The sequence below is a fragment of the Sorex araneus genome, chromosome 4 (assembly GCF_027595985.1).
Source record: "Sorex araneus isolate mSorAra2 chromosome 4, mSorAra2.pri, whole genome shotgun sequence".
Taxonomy (NCBI): Eukaryota; Metazoa; Chordata; class Mammalia; order Eulipotyphla; family Soricidae; genus Sorex; species Sorex araneus.
The window spans coordinates 128,624,258-128,645,266 of record NC_073305.1 but is presented as its reverse complement, the minus strand read 5'-3'; the positions used below and the strand labels follow the sequence as shown (position 1 = coordinate 128,645,266).

General features: G+C 34.0%; 1 protein-coding gene across 1 annotated transcript in view; it reads right to left on the bottom strand.

The window, feature by feature from the left end:
- GRIK2 (glutamate ionotropic receptor kainate type subunit 2) overlaps positions 1-21,009 on the bottom strand; it is a 633,736-nt gene that overhangs the window by 40,839 nt on the left and 571,888 nt on the right. The window lies entirely within an intron of this gene.

Genomic DNA, 21,009 nt, shown 5'->3' with positions numbered 1-21,009 from the left:
ATGTATCTTTCAAGATTGCTATAGCATCAATTTGGAAGATACAGATGCTAAGCACCAATGATACAGTAAAACTTTGACTCATCCCCCCCCCCCCAATTAGGTTGACATTAAGATAGATGCTACATTAATCTCCAAGGTTACACGAAGACATAAGTTGTAGAGATAAGGAGGCTTTTGACAAATAAGGCTGACTATATTTCCATCTAGACACAATCTGGACACAACAGAACTCTTTTAGCCTGTCTCAGGATAACAGGAAATCCATCACTGCATTCTACTAACTAAAAGTGGTAGAAACAATAAAGACGAAATGTTTTCATATCCAACTTAAAATTCTCAGGAGGGCTTTACTAGAATTTCATTACTAAAGGAAATAAATAGGTCTTGTCCCGAAGCCACTGGTAAAACTTCAAAACATATAAACCTCAAAAACATCAGTGAGTATCTGCTTAGGAAAGCTCATCTGTAACATTCTTACAATTATTTAATTCTTATACCAATACAAGAACATTTATAAAACCATAAACATATGAATATATATTTATACCAGTTGCACTGACATTAATCAAATTTTTTTCAAAGAAATAAATATATGATTCATTTTTAGCTTAGGCGTGATTTTATCCCTATGGGTACCGGTTCATAAATGCCATTCCGTCCAGTAGTGCACAATTCTAACACAATGTTAATGATAATGATAAGAATAAATACTTAAATTTTAGTGGGCAGAAAAAAAATAAAGGTACAATGAGTGTTGTCGTGGTATCTCTTTAAGTATAGAATTAGGGCTAAGCAAGATAAAATAGTCTTTTGTCTTCCAGTGAAGTACTAAAACATGCTAAAAAAGGATAATGACTTACTAAAAAAGTAGTTAAACCATGGAGAATATATAGTATTACAAATATGGGTGGATATGGCATATGTCGTTTGTCCCTGAACAACTAAATGCTGCATTTGAGTAGGGAAATAAAAGAAACATTTAAGTTTATGGTGCATTTGTCAGCCAGCTGCACTGGTGATTCAATGCAATGCCAGGGCTAAGGATGCTGCTAGTGCTCTGTCGTGCCAGGTATTAGCCTGGTCACACAGGGCTACTCTGAGAGACTCCAGATCTGCAAGAGGTTGGTTAAATAGTTGATGCCAGGGATCGAATCTGGGTTGGCAAAGACTATCATGTATTTTTTCCAGGGCCCACTCTCTTAACATCTTTAAGTGATGCAAAATAAAATGATACTAGGACTTAGAAACAGATTGAAAGAGTTTTATGTGCAAAAAAATAGAACTTTTTTAATAACTGGTAATACATCAGATAGCTACAAAAGATTAAATGATGCTACAAGAAAAATTTCTGAAAACTCCATAGCCATTGCTTGACAATTTACACCATAAAACTTGGGTCACACCTGGTGACACACAGGGGTTACTCCTGGTCTGTACTCAGGAATTAACCCTGGTGGTGCTCGGCGGACCATATGGGATGCTGGGAATCGAACCTGGGAAATGCCCTACCCGCTGTGCTATTGCTCCAGCTCCCTACACCATAAAACTTTTTTATAATGGGGAATGAAAGTAAAATATTAAAACATGAGTGTACCCCGAGTCCAAAACCGAGTAGAGATAGTTAATAAAAGTGTACAAGTATTTATTTTTACCAACATTGACAATAAATTCCCTTAGTTATGTGTCTTGTTTCAGTTATAAGAATGTTATCAGTTAATGTTTTTATTGCATAAATTGCATAATTTCCAGTTCATGATAACATGTTCTATTTATTTGTTTCCAAGGGAAAAAAAAAACTTAAGATAATAGTATTTTTGTTCAAAAGAGAGATAAAAATATATAACAATAGCACTATTATTAACATGCCTTGATTATATATTTCTTTTTAATATTAAGAGTCACACCTTTGGGGGCCAGAAAGATGCTACAGGAGGCGAGGCTCTTGCCTTGCATGTAACTACAATGTCTGAACCTGACACTATGTATGGTCCCCAGAGTACCACCAGGGTGTGACCCAAATCTCCTTCCAGTAAAATAAATAAAACCGTCCCTTAAAAAAGTCACATTTTCATGGCTGAAGAGATAGTACAACAGGCAGGGTGCTTGTCTTATAAGGTTTCAACCTGGGTTCAATCCCCGTACTACATATCCACATATGGTCCCCCAAACCCAGAGAGGGGTGATCTCTCAGTCCAGAGACAGGAGAAAGCCCTTAGCACTTCCAGATATGGCCCAAATACAGAAACGGGAAAAAGTCACATTTTCTAATTAAACACCACTTACAACATTTTAAACTACACCTTTATATTAGTACATGAATGCAACCAATATTTTTTTCTGTGACTGACATAATAAAGACATTTTCAAAACAGAGTAAACATTTTTTAAAAAAGCTACTTCAATTACATTCTTTAGAAATATGTATCATTTAATTTTAAATTAATGTGAAATATACTATTTTTATCAAAAGATTTAATCTATAATAATAACCTATATTAACAAATAGATTTAAAAATACATTTGCAATAGAAAATTCTCACAGCTCTGTTCTGTACTGTTGATTTATTTCTACAAAAATTGCCCACTTGTAATCATTTTGAAACTAATATTTTCTTATCCTCCATTAATAAAATTTATTCTTTTTATTTTAGATATGTATCATCTGACGCATCCTTCTTGTTTACAGAAGATAAAAGTAATACTATTATTTCTGTAAGAACTAAAATAAATTTAGATAGAAAAGTCATTTAAGAGTAGTTTTTTATTCTCACAATAAAAGTTAAGACAAAAATTCTAATATTCCAATTTGGAAATATTTACTGTTCATGGACAATCAATGAAGCTCATTTGCTTGTTCTGTTATCATTCGTGGCTACATTTCCATTCATGTACAGCTAATTATAGTTAGAAAATAAATACAAAAACTATATGAGTAATGGGAATAAGAGTCATCATTATCATTGCAGATTCTGAGTGGTTATATGTTTGTGTATAAATGCATATGAGATAACATTTAGTTCCTGCCTATTTCTATAGACCATTATAAAGAAACTAATCTTTAGCATCTTCCAGCAAATTTTCTTACTTGTATTGTTTTTAATAATATAGAGCATAAATGATTGCCAATATTAAAAAATATATTTAAAAGACCTACACAGCATAAATTTACTAAAATTTCTAAGTAGATAAAATGTCTTATAAATTATATGAATATGTAAATCCTTTATCAGATTTTAACTTGTGCAGTACTTGAAGTGAAACACAATGAAAACTTTAACAGAAATTGTCTCTTAATATATTTACAGTCTTGTATTTACAAGCTAAATATATATAGGAAATCACAAATAAATCACTTTTAAGTTTAAAAAAATAAATAAATAAATTATATGAATACAAGAAACTTTATTTCTTTTATTTTGCTAATGAATCCGACATAAGTATCTGATTACCTATAACTAAGTAATAGATAAATACTGAATAATATAGACCTGAGTCTGAGGTAATAATATTTAATTTCAATTAACATTATAGTCAAATATTTTTGCATCTTTCACAGTCTTTTAAAGATCAAATATATGCAAACACACAATCCAGATTAAGATTGAGATTAAGATTAAAATATATTTCCAGATATATTTCTGGTTTGGAAAGATAGCACAGCAGATAGGGCATTTGCCTTGCACACAGCCGACCCAGGATTGATTCCTCGGCCTTCTCAGAGAGCCTGGCAAGCTACCAGTGGTGTATTCGATATGCCAAAAATAGCAACAACAAGTCTCACAGTGGAGATGTTACTCGTGCCTGCTCAAGCAAATCGATGAGCAATGGGATGACAGAGATCTAATTTCTAGTTATCAAGTTATATAGTAATTCTAGTTATATTTTGAATACAGCATAGTTATTCTGTATGTCATATAGAATACATTTCATATATGTCATACATAACTATGGCAAATGCTTATATTATTTTTTTCTTAAGAAATACCTAGAGGGGCTGGAGTGATAGCACAGCGGGTAGGGGGTTTGCATTGCACGTGGCCGACCCGGGTTCGAATCCCAGCATCCCATATGGTCCCCTGAGCACCGCCAGGGATAATTCCTGAGTGCATGAGCCAGGAATGACCCCTGTGCATTGCCGGGTGTGACCCAAAAAGAAAAAAAAAGAAAAGAAATACCTAGAGTTGAAACTTGCAATTGCTTTGATTAAAACTATTTAAGAATAAAACACAAAAAATATTTATTCATTTATATTCCAAAAGTGAAGAAGGATTAATAACTACAGTTTTTCCTAAGGTAAATTATTTGATAAAAGTGAGGAAAAAACCTTTGTATTTTGATCACTTAATTATTTTTTGTTTTTGTTTTTGTTAATTGTTTTAGGCCCCAGGTGATATTGCTCAGAGCTTACTCCTGATTCTGCATTTAGGAACTACTCTTGGATCTCAGGGAACAATATGGGATACTGGAGATTAACCCCAGGTTGGCTGTGTGCAAAGCAAATACATTACCTGCTGTATTATTGCTCCAGGAATGGTCAAAGTAGAAATAAAGAGCAGGAACAAAGAAATACTTTTAAAAGTGGATAAAGATGAGAGGAATGTAAGGATATCTTAACCATTACTTATCTGTTCTGTCATCTTCTATACCATGTTTTTTGACTCAGTATGCCCCATCAAGGTATACATCTTTATATTGTTTACAAAGTTATGAGTTCATGTCCAAATTAGCGTCTTGTGTTTTCCTGTAAGAAAGTTTTTGTTCTCTCATCTACTTGACATAAGCTCATCTTCCACATAGTAATTTAGAACTTGTGTTTCAAGAATCAGAAAGTCGATATTCTGATACATGAAACACAATTTCTGACGCATGAACTGCTCATTTTTTATAAAATATTCCAACACTTGTTTTCTGAATGTATTTATTTCAAATGCCTGAGGATATGTATGCCATTAAGGATTTTCTGATCATTATAATTCATACTATAGCTTCCCTTCAATTACCTGCATAAACTTTTGTTTGAGCATATATAGAAAACTAAATGGCTAACTGCAAGATCCAGGTTCTTACTACTATTTCAAAGTCTGTGCATGTCACAATAATGGTCACTAATATGTATTGTGTGAGAAGAAAATAGGATGCCATATATACATTTATATTAATACATGATAAAATTACTGAATATTTAAAATTAAATTAACAAGTACCTTAAAGTAAAAAATATATATAGAAGTAGTACGTCTTTATGATCAGGACTGAAAATGACTACCATGAATCGTGAAGGTAATGACATATAAATTAAACAAACATTTATATGTTGTATGTTAATGTTGAATGCACAAGTGGTACAAGAAACTTAAAAATAGGCAATATGAGGCAATAATGCAAAAGAAAGATGTAGAAAATGTAGTATGTTAAAAGAATTAAATTTGCTGAAACTCCTATGTTTTGGGTTAACTTCATTCAATGAACCTACATTCATTGCCAAGGGGCATGATGAAATATTGATGGAAACTAAGCTGCTTAACTCACATGTGCCATCTTTGAAGTTCCTCTAACAGAGAAACAGAGAGACGTAGAGATCAAGATAAAACACCAGAAAAGACTCAAGAACTGGATACAGTTTAGCACTGTGCTTGCTCTTGTCAAATTGAGTATATCAAGGACTTTCCAGAGAATGCATTACATAAGTGAAATATGAAAAGTGAGTCAGGTAGTAATTTAAGAATAAATTACCATTCTCTAAAAGGAAAAAGTTGAGATAATGAGATAACTGAGGTAATGAAAAAGCTGTTCAGCTCATGGATAAAAAAAAACAAAAAATATTAAATTAGTAAAGCAACAAAAGGAACAACTATCTTTCTTATTTATTTCACGGTTGAGAAAACAACACAGTAAATAAATAAATTAAATTACCAGTTTGTAGATTCATTAAGAAAAAAGTAGTAACAGGATTTTTGGCACTGTGATTTTCCAGATTAACTTAAATTATATAATATAATATTAACTTCTTTGTCAAAAAAAAGGGGAAAAAGTGTTATACAGAGTAGTTTTGTTACATATAGTAACTAATAAAACCAAACAAATTAAATGTCATTTCAAAAATATTGCTTGAATTACATATGAAGGTCAAAGTATTATATAGAAAAAAGATCTTAAACTTTCTAAATTTAAAAAAAAAAACATTTTCTCAGGCAACTTACTGTCATTTTGAATACTGGAATTTTTTTCTTTCTTTATATGTTTATCTTGCATAAAATACACGTTTCATTCTATGTTACATACAGTGAATTTAGGGGATGGATGTGATGTCTATGTTTAGCTGTGTTTATTTTATCAAAATGCTAAGCCTCGTAAGCTGATTTGTTTTTTGCTATATCAGCACAAAACCAATGAAACTACTTCATGAGGCACTGTTTTTATAATAGCAGTATTCATGGGCTAAAAAACATCAAAAAAAAAAAGATAGAGAGTTCTATCAACTTACAATAAATAAGTGCAGCAATTTTTTAAATGCATAATTGCCAAGCAATCACAGACTTTTAAAATATAATTAAGTGTAAATACAAAATTGTTTTAAACAAAAATCTTATGGGAGATTTAAAACTAAAAAACAGAATTTAGATTCTGGCAGAAATCAAAATAAAGTTTGCAGCCTAAAATTATTTGGACTTCTGCAGTTCTCAAATAACAAACACATTAACAACTCTATCTTTCCCTAGAACTTAGAAAGAGAATTTTAGAAATTTTGAGATATTAGTGTAAGGAAACTGACTTGAAATTTTTGCATTATTCCCTCCTGAAATATCACGAAAGCTAGTAAAGTAAAGGAAAAGTACCACTTGCATATCCTCATACTGAAATTGGGATCAAAATAATTTAGAAATGCAAAGCCATTGTTTTCTTTGGTTTGGTTTGCTGTCCTAACTCTGGGCTCTGTATAAAGGGTGCAAGGAATCTTAGAATGTGCAGGTAGATCAAACCCAGATGAATTGTGTACTAGGTAAACACCTTACCCACTGTACTATATCTCTGGCTGGAAAATCCATTGTGTGTGTGTGTGTGTGTGTGTGTGTGTGTGTGTGTGTGTGTGTTTTAATTTAGTTGAAACTGCTTTCAAACACAAATGAATTTGTCATCTGCATTCATTTTGTTTGCTGTCAAATACAAATTAATTTTGGAAACCATCTTCTGCTCATTGGATTTGTTTTCATAAACTTGTCAAATGGCCTAAAACTGTTAAGAAAATAGCATTATCAATATTTGTGTAACCTCCAAAGCAAGAATACAAAATGGACTTTTAAAGTATGTTTTAGAGCAAAGTTTACTTTTTAAGACAAAAATTTTTAACATTAGTTTTATTTTAACTATTAAACCCACAGTCAGTAGTATAAAGAAAATTAAATGCTATATTTATAACATAGCTTATTGTACAGAACATTATCAGTGTTGACTATATCTGGTCCAATCCCTACAGAAAATGGTATGGAGAGTTCCCAATAAACTTATAATGGAGTAATTCTCTGACTCAGCAATTCCACATTTGGGTATCTACCTCAAGGACAGGAAACCATTCATTCAAAAGGACCTGTGCACACCATTATTCACTGCAGCACTCAGCATAATAGCTAAGATTTGGAAACAGCATAAATGTCCAACAACAGAGCTGTGGATCATTAAGATATGATATATGTACACAATGGAATACTATGCAGCTGTATGGAATAATAAAATCATATAATTTGCTTCAACATGTATGAAACTGGAAGATACCATGTTAAATGAAGCCAGAAGAACAAACATATGATGGTATAAATCATATGTGGTAGTTAAGAGTAATTAGCTAAGGAAATGTAATGGTTTAAAGAGGGGAAGGCAAAGAACATCCTTAGTTCCAGGGCACAGGGAGGTGAAAGAAAGAAAGTGAAGAGGAAGAGGGCAGGAGATTGATGAGAAGCAATGGAGGTATGATTCAAGGCGACCCAGGTACATCAATGGAGTTAAGGAATGACAGAGCTAAATCTCCAAATTACAGAGTCACTACACTGAAATCACAAGACCCGAATTTTAATATCCTAATTTTTAAATTAGGCAGGCTGGGGCTAGGGTGGGTTTAGGAGAAGGAACACTGGTGTAAGGAAGTTGACACTGGTGGCAGGATTTGTGATGTAACATTCTCTGTCAAAAATTCCAACTACAAATAACTTTTCAATTCATGATGCTTTAATTAAAAGGAAAAAATGGAGAAAATTGTTGATTATAACTAATTTGTTAAAAAAATGTTAATCAAGATCACCCAAAATGTCTTGCAATAACCTGTAGAAAGGTACTTTATTTTAGCATTCCTTTGATTTGAATGGAAAAAAAGGAAGACAGCAAACATTGCTGATTAAAGCAAAACCTTAAAATCTCACATAACAAGTTGAATTTTGTAATAAATAAATACAAAGTAATTGTTTTCAAAAGAAAAGACGACAGAATTCTGAGGTCATCATTCCTTACACATAATTGTATTACTATTTGGCACTTTTCCAAATTATTCCTTTTAAATAAATTCCACACCGAACCAATTATATTTTGAATATTAACCAAATAAAAAGGCATTAGTGCTGCAATATTTATCCTGCTATGCATTTACATGTAACGGCTCCTAATATGTGGTTTTTATAAAGCCCAGTCCACCCTTTCCCTTGGTGAAGGAAAATTGGCTGAGATTTGCATTTTAATTTTTTATTACAGTAAATAAATTACCAACAATACTGGAACATATGTGCTAGGTAAGAACAGCTGAGCCCTATCTGGACTCATCTGACCTTGGTCACTAGGAAATTAAAGTTAATTCAGGAAAACAGGACTGAAGCCATATGTGGTTCATATCAAAGGTGGAACAGAGGCTAGTGCAGTGATCTGAAAGCATTTGCTTGTTAGCAAACCTGTCAGTTCTTGGAATAATTCTGGCAGTTTTATCTCAAAGCATCTGCAATCTCTTAAAACAGGATATTTGAAGGGAAGGACAATGAAACAGAGAAAATTGCTCTTCTCACTATTGCTGGGAATAAAAGAGAGGAATAAAAGAGAGCATTCTGACTAAGGATAGCATGACGGGCAGCAACTTTAAAATGATTTGTGACAGTTATTCTTTTTAGATAGTTAAACTAGTATTTGATAGTTTATTGTGCACCATTCAGATAATGAGTATTCTGATCATGAGTATTCTGGTCATTGCATTCTTCTTCTTAAAATTAGATTTCTTAAAAATTTCCTGGTTAAATGTTTTCTTTTCTTATAAATAATTCTAGTAAATAATGCATTTTGCTGTCATTTGGCCAAATTAAAAGAAAATTAGGGAACTTGCTTCACTGGGTCACTGGAAAACCTTTAATGTCACAATTTCTTAGCTACAAAAAAAAAAGTTCCCTATCTATTTTACAGAAATGTTATGAGGAATAAATGAGAAAACTCATATAAAGTTTCTTTGACAAGCAATAAAAATCTCTTAGGATATCAGGGATTTATTTATTTTTTGTCAAGCTTTATATAATCAATCACTAGAGAAATAATATTAAATCTAACATTTTACTATTGCCTATGTATACTATACTCTTATATCTAAGAGTAACCTTTAGAGTGTTTCACAATATTTAGAAATATAAAAACATTTACTTAGTTGATCGCTAACATTATTCATTTATTCCATTCTATTATTTATTAAATATAAGTTTGGTATCACTGTTACTGTCATCCTGTTGTTCATCAAGTTTCTCGAGCAGGCGCCAGTAACGTCTCCATTCATCCCTGTCACATGCTAGTGTAGCCTGATGGTGTATTGGAGGCTCTTTCAGGGTCAGGGGAATGAGAACCGTCATTATTACTGTTTTTGGCATATCAAGTACACCAAGGGTAGCTTGCCAGGCTCTGCCGTATGGGCAGGATACTCAAAACATACCAATTACATGAAGAGATTAGCTAAAAATGAAGCATGGTCTTCATTCTAGAAAGCTTCAAGTTTCATAATTTATGACAAGTAAACTAAGAACTATAAAATTTCAAGACAACTAATAGATGAGGTGTAACCTATGTAGATGATGGAAGCTTTGACAGAAAGAGGAAGGAATTCCTTTTTATTAAAGAATCAAATTAGTTAACATTTTGTTAGGTGTCGTTCCACTCTCATCGAAATTCTGAAACGTTATAGTTGCACCTCTTCAAAAAAATGTAAACCTCAACATTTGAAACTCTAAAGGACCATATTTCTCACTTTAAGCAGGCATTTTTGGGGTTTTATACTTTTTTGGGAGATAATGCAAACATCAAAATATTGAAAAGAAAGGTGTTCATACATATAAAGCATATTTCATAAATATACATTGAATCAGGTAAAAAGATGCTTTATTTCTAAATAGTAATAAGGTTACCTTGAGTCTCAGAGAGTTGAAGAAGGAAAAGATTCACATCTCCTTTCAGAGGCAAGACAACCCTACTTGATCACTACAACTTTGAATTTTAAATGATGTATAAATGAATTAGCTCTATCCTGTGTTCTCCCTTGAACAAGCATCTTTTTTTTTTTTTTGAACAAGCATCTTGCTTGCTTGTCGACATGTCTCTTTGCTTTTACCTCGCAGGGGCACATGTCTTCTCTTGAGTATGTACTGCTTCTCTCTCTCCCCTACCATGTTTCTAAGTTTCAACAAAACTATCTTGCTTTACTAAAAAAAAAAGCTAATTATATCAATGGTTATATAAATCATTAATCTGGGGAACATTTTAATTAAAATACCTATGCTGTGAACTTGAATCTGTTGTTATCTCTCTAACATACTGTGCCTTGTATATCTATACCCCACTACACTTCCTTTTGATCTTTGCTCAAACATACCTAAATTTATTTATGTTCTCATTGTTTCTTTTTTTTTGGGGGGGCACATTCTTCTACGGTGCTTATGGCCTACTCCTGCTTATTAGTGCTTATAGGTCACTTCTGGCTTTTGGGGCTGATGGGTGCTTGCTCACTGATCAGGAAGGCTGGTGGTCAAGGAAAGGCAAAGGAAGGAAGAGGACCCAGCTGGCTGCTGTCTTGTTACTTTTTATCCAATCTTTAAACTTCCATCTCCGGCACTCCCAGCTGCAGCCTCTCTCTGGATCTACCCCGCTCCCTCTTCTGTAGTCTCTCCTTCCCCATGTCTCTCTCTCTCTCTCTCTCTCTCTCTCTCTCTCTCTCTCTCTCTCTCTCTCTCTCTCTCTCTCTCTCTCTCTCTCTGGCTGGGCTGCCACATGAAATCTACGTTGTCAATTACAAACCAGGCAGCACCTGAAATCTACATCCCAAAGACTAGGCTGGACCAGAGCCTGGATTCTACAATATAACAATTCAAGCTTAAAAGGTTCAATAACAATAGCAGGACACCTATTCTCTCTTTCAGCAGGACCCATCAATGATGAAATCCCATGGTTGTGTTTCTCCTCTCCTTGTCCAACAAACATATAAGCATTCATAATATTAATCATTTTGTATGGGCATAGCAAGAGACACATTAAACTTTTAGAATTGCTCTCCTGGGGTCATCTCAATCTCAGACTACAGTGCCCAGGCCAGATTAGTCTTTCCTATCCCTAGCAGGGTCCTAGTCTCGTCATTACTTTAAGATCATGACAGCATTGTCCATGATCAGACTCTTAACGTATAGTTAAGAATGAGGCACTTTGGCCAGGCCCATCTCGATGCCAGGGTAGCACATAACTTACCGCTTGCCCTGGGTCCATCTAGTCCCCCGTTGGGACCCTGCCTTTTAGAGGGCTAGGAACTGAGGGCAACCAAGGCTACAGTCAAGAAAGCAGATGCCCGGGAATTAATAATATTCAAAGCCAATTAAATCCCAATTGCAAAGACATATTAATAAATGTCTTTCTTTGTCCATACAAAAAGGACTTGCTCTGAATAAGCTATGCAAATGACTCAAGAAGAGAAAGACATTATTTACAAGTCAACAGAACACTAAGAAAGAAGCTACAAATAAACACAGAGGAATGGGAGCACTGTGACGGGAGTAACCCAATAAACCTAAACAACCTGAAGCTATGTAATCCTACAGGTGCTTCTGATCAAAACTAAATCTTCTAGTACACAGTTATCTCTTGATCCTTAAATGATAGGGACCATTATAGGTGCCTATCCCCTGTATTATCTCAACAGCCCAAATCCTTCCTTTAAATAATTCCACATCATTGATTCTGTAGTACATTATACATTTTCTATTTTTATGTAACTGTTAAGATTCTGTTTTCTCTAAAAGATAAGCATCAGGAAAACAGATTTTTATCTTAATTTGTTTATCTTTATTACTCCTACAAGAACAATATTTATTAATAACTTACATTTCAATTCATGAGTTCCTTTAAGAAAAAAAATTTTCAACTTTTTAAAAAAAATTATTATCATTGCTCAAAGTCATTGCTGTTCTAAGTGGGAGAAAGAGCACAGCATATAAGGCACATGCCTTGTACACCACTAACATAAATTCAATCTCCAGTATCCCATACAAAAATCACTTCCTTTGAGTGATTCCTAAATGCAGAGCCAGGAACATCCCTTAAGCATCGCCAGGGGTGGACCCCCAAACAAAACAAAACAAAACAAAATTAAAGTTACTGCTGTTTACAACTCACTAGTCTCTTTTATTTTAATTATCCGATCTACCAACATTTTGAGTTTGCCCGACAATTTGTATTAATTATTCCACCTCAAGCATGAATCATCAGGAATAGTTGTTGGTGTCATCATGTTAAATCTGTATTATGGCAGCATACAATTGCTGGAAAATTATTTTACCAAATATGAAGATAAATTATTGCCTGACATTGAGCAGAATATAAAATACTTTTCTCTGATAACTACTTTAACTCTTTCATCATTTCTGACAATCAAATTCTTCTGTGGACTCATTTACTGCTTGTAACTGACCTTGTCTTTACTTCATAGAGAAAAACAACACCATGACTGGGAACAAATTTAAAAGGCAATACAAAAATACTTTATAAATAACAGCAACCCATATCTTAATTTTCTTATTATCTTTATGTTCTGTTACTCTTTCTCCCGGGCTGGAGCCATAGCACAGCGGTTGGGCGTTAGCCTTTCACGCGGCAGACCTGTGTTCTATTCCTCTGCCCCTCTCGGAGAGCCCAGCAAGCTACCAAGAAGCGCCCGCACGGCAGAGCCTGGCAAGCTACCCGTGGTGTATTGGATATGCCAGAAACAATAACAATAAGTCTCTCAATTACAAATGTTACTGGTGCCCACTCCAATAAATTGATAAGCAATGGGATGACAGTGACAGTGACTCTTGACATATCCCACAGTGAATATGTCATTTTGTAGTTGAGTCATTCATAATTATTTCTTTCATTAATACACTTATTTGAAAACATAAAAGAATTTTATTATTTTTAGATTTTAATTTCCTTTTACTTTGTTGACATTTCTTTTTATTCTCTAGATATCATTCTTCTCTTTTTTTCTCTTTACCAGTAACACTCAACAAAGAATTGTCTTAATGTTACATTTTTTGTTGTTTGTACCAATATCCCTATATATTCTAATATTTTAGTCTCATTTTTTATTAAAATAGATCTGACTAAATAGATTCATGACTTGTATATTTTAAAGTATATTGTTTTATTCTTATACTTTCCTGACCATCTTTCTAGAGCTCTTAATCATTCCCACACTCTTGACATACTTTTTTGCAGCTCTCTTCACATCCACTACCACCCCTGTTCTCGACACTGAGCCAGAAAAATCTTTCTAACTCTCATACTTGGTCACATCAATTCTTATCCATTAATTTATTTAGCATGGCTCTTTTACACTCCACGATTAAAAAGAAATAACAACACAGAGTGTAGAACTCTAGTAGACAATGATAGTAAGCTACATCTCTTTTCCTAATCTTCTAAAAGAATGAGTGAGTTCTATTATCCCATTGTTTAGCAAGTTAGCCAAATAGCCTAATCTTAACCAATGATATAGTCAGAAAATATCTGATGAAATATTCAGATAAATCACATTATTAAATTTCTCTTTCATGAAGTTAAGTTAATAGTAGGTTAATTGCTAACACCATTCAAATCAATTAGAAGTTGGATCAATATCACTATTGATAGTGTGAAAAGTATATCCTTGGTTGATTTTTCAACCACTACTCTGAGCATTTATTATGCAAAATGCTATAAGACGTGCAAGCATTTTAAGAAATCTGTCTTATGTAACTCATCATACTCCTGTTTTAGAATAGATAACCTGTACAACATAGGATAAGACATATATCAAATTTCCTATGAAGAAGGTGAGGTTAATATCATTGAACAAATAACCTAAAGTAACATGAAGAATGCTGAATTGCTATAGTAGAAATAACTTGACTGAAATTAAATTCTCCTAGCTAGTCACTAATATAACTTAAAGTACTGAATTTGCAAATGAGTTTGAATTTGAATTTGAGATAACTCAAATTATAACTTCAAAAATGAGTCATACATGATAAAACAAATGGATGCAAAATAGCAGATTAAACAGTAAATTTTAAGAGAACAAAAATATTTATACAGAATAGTAATGTTAAAATAATGCAAAGCATAGGGTGAAAATTGCCAAAAATGTTCCCCCAAAGGGAAAAAGTAAGAGGTGAAGGTGTTAGCATCCCATAGATTCTGGCTCTGCATAGTCACCACCACAGAGCTGGAGTAGCCTCCAGCACCACTGGAACTGGAAAAATTAAAAATTAAAAAAAACAATTCACATATAGAGTATTTTGCATATTGCAATAGAATTGAATAGATTTAAGTAAGCACGTTTTAAAATTGATTTCCCAAAATAAGTAATTCCAAATACATGTCAAGTGATTCCTAATTAAAGCAAAATGTAATTTAAGAGAATGGTTATAAATACTCTTCAAGGGCTAAAATTGATCCAGGACTGGTAAGATAGAACAACAGTTCATGCACTTGCCTCACAGATGACCCAGTTTGACTTCTAGCACTACATATATCCTGAATATAGTCAAGATAATCCCTGAGTATAGAGGTTGGAACAAGTCCTGAGCACTGCTGTGTGTGACCCAACCCCACCTCCCTGAGAATTAAAATAAAATATATGGCTCCAATTCCAGATCAATGTACATACAGCATGGTTATCAACACTGGCAGTGTGAAGTTTCTTCAAGGCAGAAACAACAGGCAGTAGAGATACACAATTATATGATGTCTTATATTATATTGTTGCCCGCCAAAAACTACAGGAGAAACAAATTATATGTTTTCTACCCTTAATACTTTTTAAACAAAATTAATTTATTTCCTACTATTCTACTTTTGTACATAAATCTCTGGAGCTGGAGCAATAGCACAGCGGGTAGGGTGTTTGCCTTATATGCAGCCAACCCGGGTTCGATTCCTCCGCCCCTCTCGGAGAGCCCGGCAAGCTACCCCGTGGTGTATTCGATATGCCAAAAACAATAACAAAAAGTCTCACAATGAAGACGCTACTGGTGCCCACTCGAGCAAACTGATGAGCAATGGGAGATGACAGTGACAGTGACATAAATCTCTACATAAAGTTCAGTATATACTTATGAGTGGAGATAGCTAGGTCACAGATGGCTACACCTTAACTTTATATTCAAGTTTTATGATTTAATTATCATTTCAATTTAGTATATAAATGGCGGTTATTGTTTTATATACTGTCTCAATCATATTGACGGTTAATTTTGCTTCATCTGTTTAGTTTCATTTAGGTGCCTACCTACCATTAAAAAAAAAACTTCTTATCCAAGACTTAGACAGTTTTGTACTTAAGAAAGTAAAGATCTGATTCAATTTTATTTCCACTCATGAAAACTTAGACTTTAGTTTTGTCCAATAGACTTCAAAAAAATTCCATCCAGAATTCTCTTTCTCCACAGGAACTATCACTTAAGAAGAAAGGGCAAATTCAAACTATTTCATTTAATTTTACTACATTTTAATTGTTGTGAAGGCCATAAGCAAAGGTTTTTGTGTGGGGAAGGGCGGGGGGGGGGTATCGAGTACCAAGGATTGAACTGAGGACCTTGATCAGCCTTGCATATGCTTTATCACTTGGGCTAAACTCTCTTCAACAGGTCTTTGGGACCTTCTATGTAATCTACAGGACTTTAACTTCTCTTGCATATGGATTGCCTAGGACTTTAGAGAAAATTACTACGATTAAGTACAATGGTATACAATCAATCAATCACTAGTAGTCACAGAAGCTACATGTATTCCTGTTTAATAATTATTATCAAATTTCAGAATGACGAAAATTTCTTATTCAAGTTTTTTTTATTCACTTATCTTTCTATTATGTTTCGTGGACTTGATTTATTTAACTTTTTGTTTGTTTGTTTTCGTGGCCTTGCTCAGTGCTGCTCAGGACTTTCTCCTGACTCTGGACTTAGAAATCATTCCTGCAGACTCAATGGACCATACAGAACACTAGGAATTGCACTCTGGCCGGCCTCATGTAAGGCAAACATCTTATAGGCTATACTAGATTTCTGACTCCTAAACTTGATTTTTTGATTTTTTCTTGCTAAACATATAAAAGTGACTTTTCAAATTAAAACACCACCACATTGGCGGTATAATGCCACCAACAGGTCAACCGTACCTGCAGGGTGAGTGCATCAGCAGCCTGATGGTGCCTTCAGGTTTCCTGACACCCCAAAATTGCCACTGTGCCTTTTGTTGGACCCCAACAATTTGGAACCAAGTTTACTAAGAAATTCAACAGTCAAAAATTAGGTATGTGGGAGCCATGCCCACAAAACACCTTTGGGTTAGCTGTACAAACAAGCTCATTTATTGACCTTATTTCAGAGACCCATAGATATATCTCAAAAGAGACCAAAGGCCACAGGTAATCTCAGACCTGAGCGAGCCTGAACAGACTGTGATAAATTGGAGGGGGGGCAGGCTGGCCTACGCCTGCCCAAGCAGAGACCCCAGCAGCCGCTTGCTTCCACAATCCAAAATTGTCGCCATACCTCTGGCCTGGCGACTCGACTGTCTCAGGACAGACCTCACCAAGATATAATCTGCTGAAAATTCAGGTATGCCGGTTCTGTAACTAAAATCTCCAGGCTTTCATGGAGTTGGGGTGGGCTACCTCCCCCAACTTCCCAATATACATAGAAGCACTGGCAGTCACCTCCACGAACCAACTCCAGCACCACCCTGTAGACTCAATTCCTAGCCTTGCTTCAGAGACCCATTAATAAATCTTGAAAGAGATCAAAAGTCAGAGACACAGCAGCAAGTCCCAGAGGACAACACAGCACAGGATATCTCTCTGGGCCCCCAAACCGAGCTAATTTCACTGGGGCTTTCCAGATGGAGCAGATGCATTTTCCCCGCCTACTCCAGATGGAATTCCAGCGACCAACAACTTTCACAAGCAAGGCTCAGGTATGTGGGTTCCAGGATTAAATCTCCATGCAGAAGCACAGGGCTGTCCCTCCCCAGTTCTTCGCCTGTTCATAGGCCTGGCTGTCACACCCACAATGTGCCTCTGGATGCTGTCTTAGCATACCAATAGCCCTGGTCCAGAGATGCCCAATAGAATCCCCAAATGACTTAGTGTCCTACAGAAATGCCTCTGGAACCCAACCATTTACAATCTAGGATCCCAGAAGCACGCAGCCGTGGCACCCAAGATTTTCAAAATGAGCAACGGACAATAAATGATCTAGTAACTGCCCCTAGTAGGCAGACTTGAATGGTGGTGGTTGAAAAATTTAAACAAAACATAATGCCCCAAAGCATAGAGTATTGGAAAAACTTTATGCCATGGAGGCAGGGTGAGGACTGGCATCAGGGGGGATGTACTGGGGACACTGGTGGTGGAAAGTGTGCACTGGTGGAGGGATGGCGGTTTGATCATTGTATGGCTGAATTTTGAACATGAAAGATTTGTAACTGTATCTCATAGTGATAAAAAAAAATAATAATGTGGAGTTCATGCCCAATTCAATCAGCTTAATCAATGACTGAATAAATAGCGGTATCCTTACATTGAAAAAAAATACCACATTGAAAAGGAAAAAAGTTTGTAAAGAACAGGAAAAGTACTCTTAACAATAGCAATAAACTTTTCTCTTGAATAATATCTAAATAAGCACTTACATATATGCATATAAAATAAACTTATAACAATTTAAAATGTTTTTTACATATTTTAATTCAAAGATTTTTTTCTTAAATTCCTTGGTATCAGTTTGTCCATACTATCGTTGAAAGACATTTTAAACTACATAATTTATTATCAAAATCACAAACCAAATCACATTTATGACTTTTATAAATTCGAATCAAATTTAATCTGTGTTGAAGTCTCAAGGACACTTAAATTATTTTATTATTTTTTATTCATAATTCAACTTTCAACTTAGGCATGGGAACTGAACTATGACTAAAAATGCATGAAATAAAATATGGATGAATTATTTAAAGAAAAGAAACATCGACTGAAAATATAGTACAAAAATTTTAAAAAGCTAATTATGAATAAAAAATGAATTAGTCTGAAAAGACAGAACACTAAGAATCTGTGCTATCAACTCTACTAGAGCTTATAAACAAAAGTTATATTAGAAATATAAATGGCCAAACTTCTAACTAAAAGCTGATGAATGCCAATAGTGAAAATTGTATTATGGGTAATTTTAAAAATCTCTAAGAATAAATTAAATTTAGTAAACACATAGATGAAAATTTTATTTGTAATATATTGAATAATTATTCACCCTATGGAGAGTTTAATTTTAACTATTTGTTAGTAGAGAAAGTAAAAAATGGAATACTAAATTACCTATGGCATTTATATCCAATAAAAAGTTTTAAGATTTTTATAAGAACTAAGCAAGTATCTTACTTGGTACTTAGTAACTTGGAATGCTAATAATACCACATAAAATATTTGAGGCTATAATATTTAAACATTTAAACATTTACTGTTTAGTTATCTATCTTTTCCAGCTTTATTTTCTATAATATCTAAAAAAAAGCAAAAAGTTGAAAATTTTCACAAAAAGCATTCATCTTTCCCTATGTTGCATTTGTTGCACTTTTACTACCCATGAAAATTTTTTTTTCCCGGAAAGCAAATAGTTCTCTATAAATAAAGAATGAAAGTACAACCTATTAATATAGATATTGTTAAAACATCACATACAAGTGATTTTTGCACCTTCAGCTTGGCCACCTTATTTTAAACTTGTCTTTTAAAAATTCTCTGCATAATTGCCTTTATATGTTATACTGTATTATTTCATATATACTTATTATGAAAACTTTAAATCCCATTAGGTTAGTTTTTTTTTTAAGTCAAAACATTTGGAGTGCAATACCTCTTTTGCTGTTACTGTTCTGAAAGTAGAAATAGACATAAGCTATTTTTGGTGTGTGTATTGCACAAACTATTCTGAAACAGTTTCAGATTGAAAGTTCTCAAGAATTTTTTTAGCAATCACAGCATCAAAGGTGATCTCCTGAGGTGTTTTCATTGTAGCTGGTATTCATTTCTGTACAGAATCTGTAATACTTGTATACAATGTAGAGTTTAACCTAAAGGCTTTTCTTAATTATATTTTTATACAGTTGCAAAAATATTTATAAAAATTCAGGTCAGTCAGAAAACTTTAACATCCTGAAGGTAACATGATGTTAAATTTTATTTTGCATTTGAGATGAATTTTATTTTGCATTTTCTTATTAATAAGAAAATATTAACATAAAACACTTTTTGTGGTGAAGAAAGCCATTAAAATATATCATAGCATGTAGAAACATTTAGAGGCATGATTTACAAAGGATATCAAAAGATAATGTGAAGAACAGACATTTTGTATGTAATTTAAGAGACAGCTTATGCTCTTTGATTGTTAACACTCTACCTTGGTTGTGTGTGTGTTTATGTGTGTGTGTGTGTGTGTGTGTGTGTGTGTGTGTGTGTGTGTGTGTGTGGTGTAATGTGCTTCATAATTCCACAATGGTTAAAAGGAAAACTTCAAGAAACTGATCAAAATTCCTTGCACTGGTTGACTCAGAATTGGTTGTCTCACAAATTGGGAGTTAAGAGTAAATACCCACCTCAGAGAAGTGGATATTCACTGCATTCACTTCCAGGGTAAGACAAACATACTGAAACCCCAGGAGGAAATTCAGGCCTCTGAGTAAGAATATAAATCTGTGGTGATGGCCAGTTTCATGCATGCTTATTTGGTTGGCACAAATCCAGCATTTGCTGAAGTCAAAGTCAACAGCTACTTACTAGGATACTGTTGCTGGTATTAACAAAGTTGCGTATGTTGAGGAATGTTGCCTTCCCTGATGAAGACTGTCCTGTTACACCATCAGTCAGAAGATATTATGTCAAGAAGGCATCAAGCCATATGGTAAAGATTAGTTTGAAGACAGCAATTTGACTGACTCCAGCTCTATATTTTGGCTGATAACATCTTTTTACTTTGATAGAAGTAAGCAGAACTGCTAAAGTAACCAAATAATTTGTCTCAGTAAATGCTACTAACAGAATATCTAATTAAATGAAGTCAAAGCAAATTTTCCTGTGTATAAAAGTTTAGATATGCAGACAACTATGAATATAGTGTGGAACTACTTCTTAAGGGGCTGGAGCAATAGCACAGGAGGTAGGGCATTTTCCTTGGATGTGGCTGACCCGGGTTCAATTCCCAGCATCCCATACAGTTCCCCCCAGTACCGCCAGGAGTGATTCTTGAGTGCAGAGCCAGAAGTAACCCTTGAGCATCGCCGGGTGTGACCCAAAAAGGAAAAAAAGAAAAAAGAAAAAACTATTTCTTAAAATGCTTTTATAGGAAATAAAAAAAATACATTAGAAAGTCTTACTGCATTTTTAAAGAGTTGTTTAGTTAATTTTAGGGGGTAAAGTTGCATTAGGACTAATCAATTAAA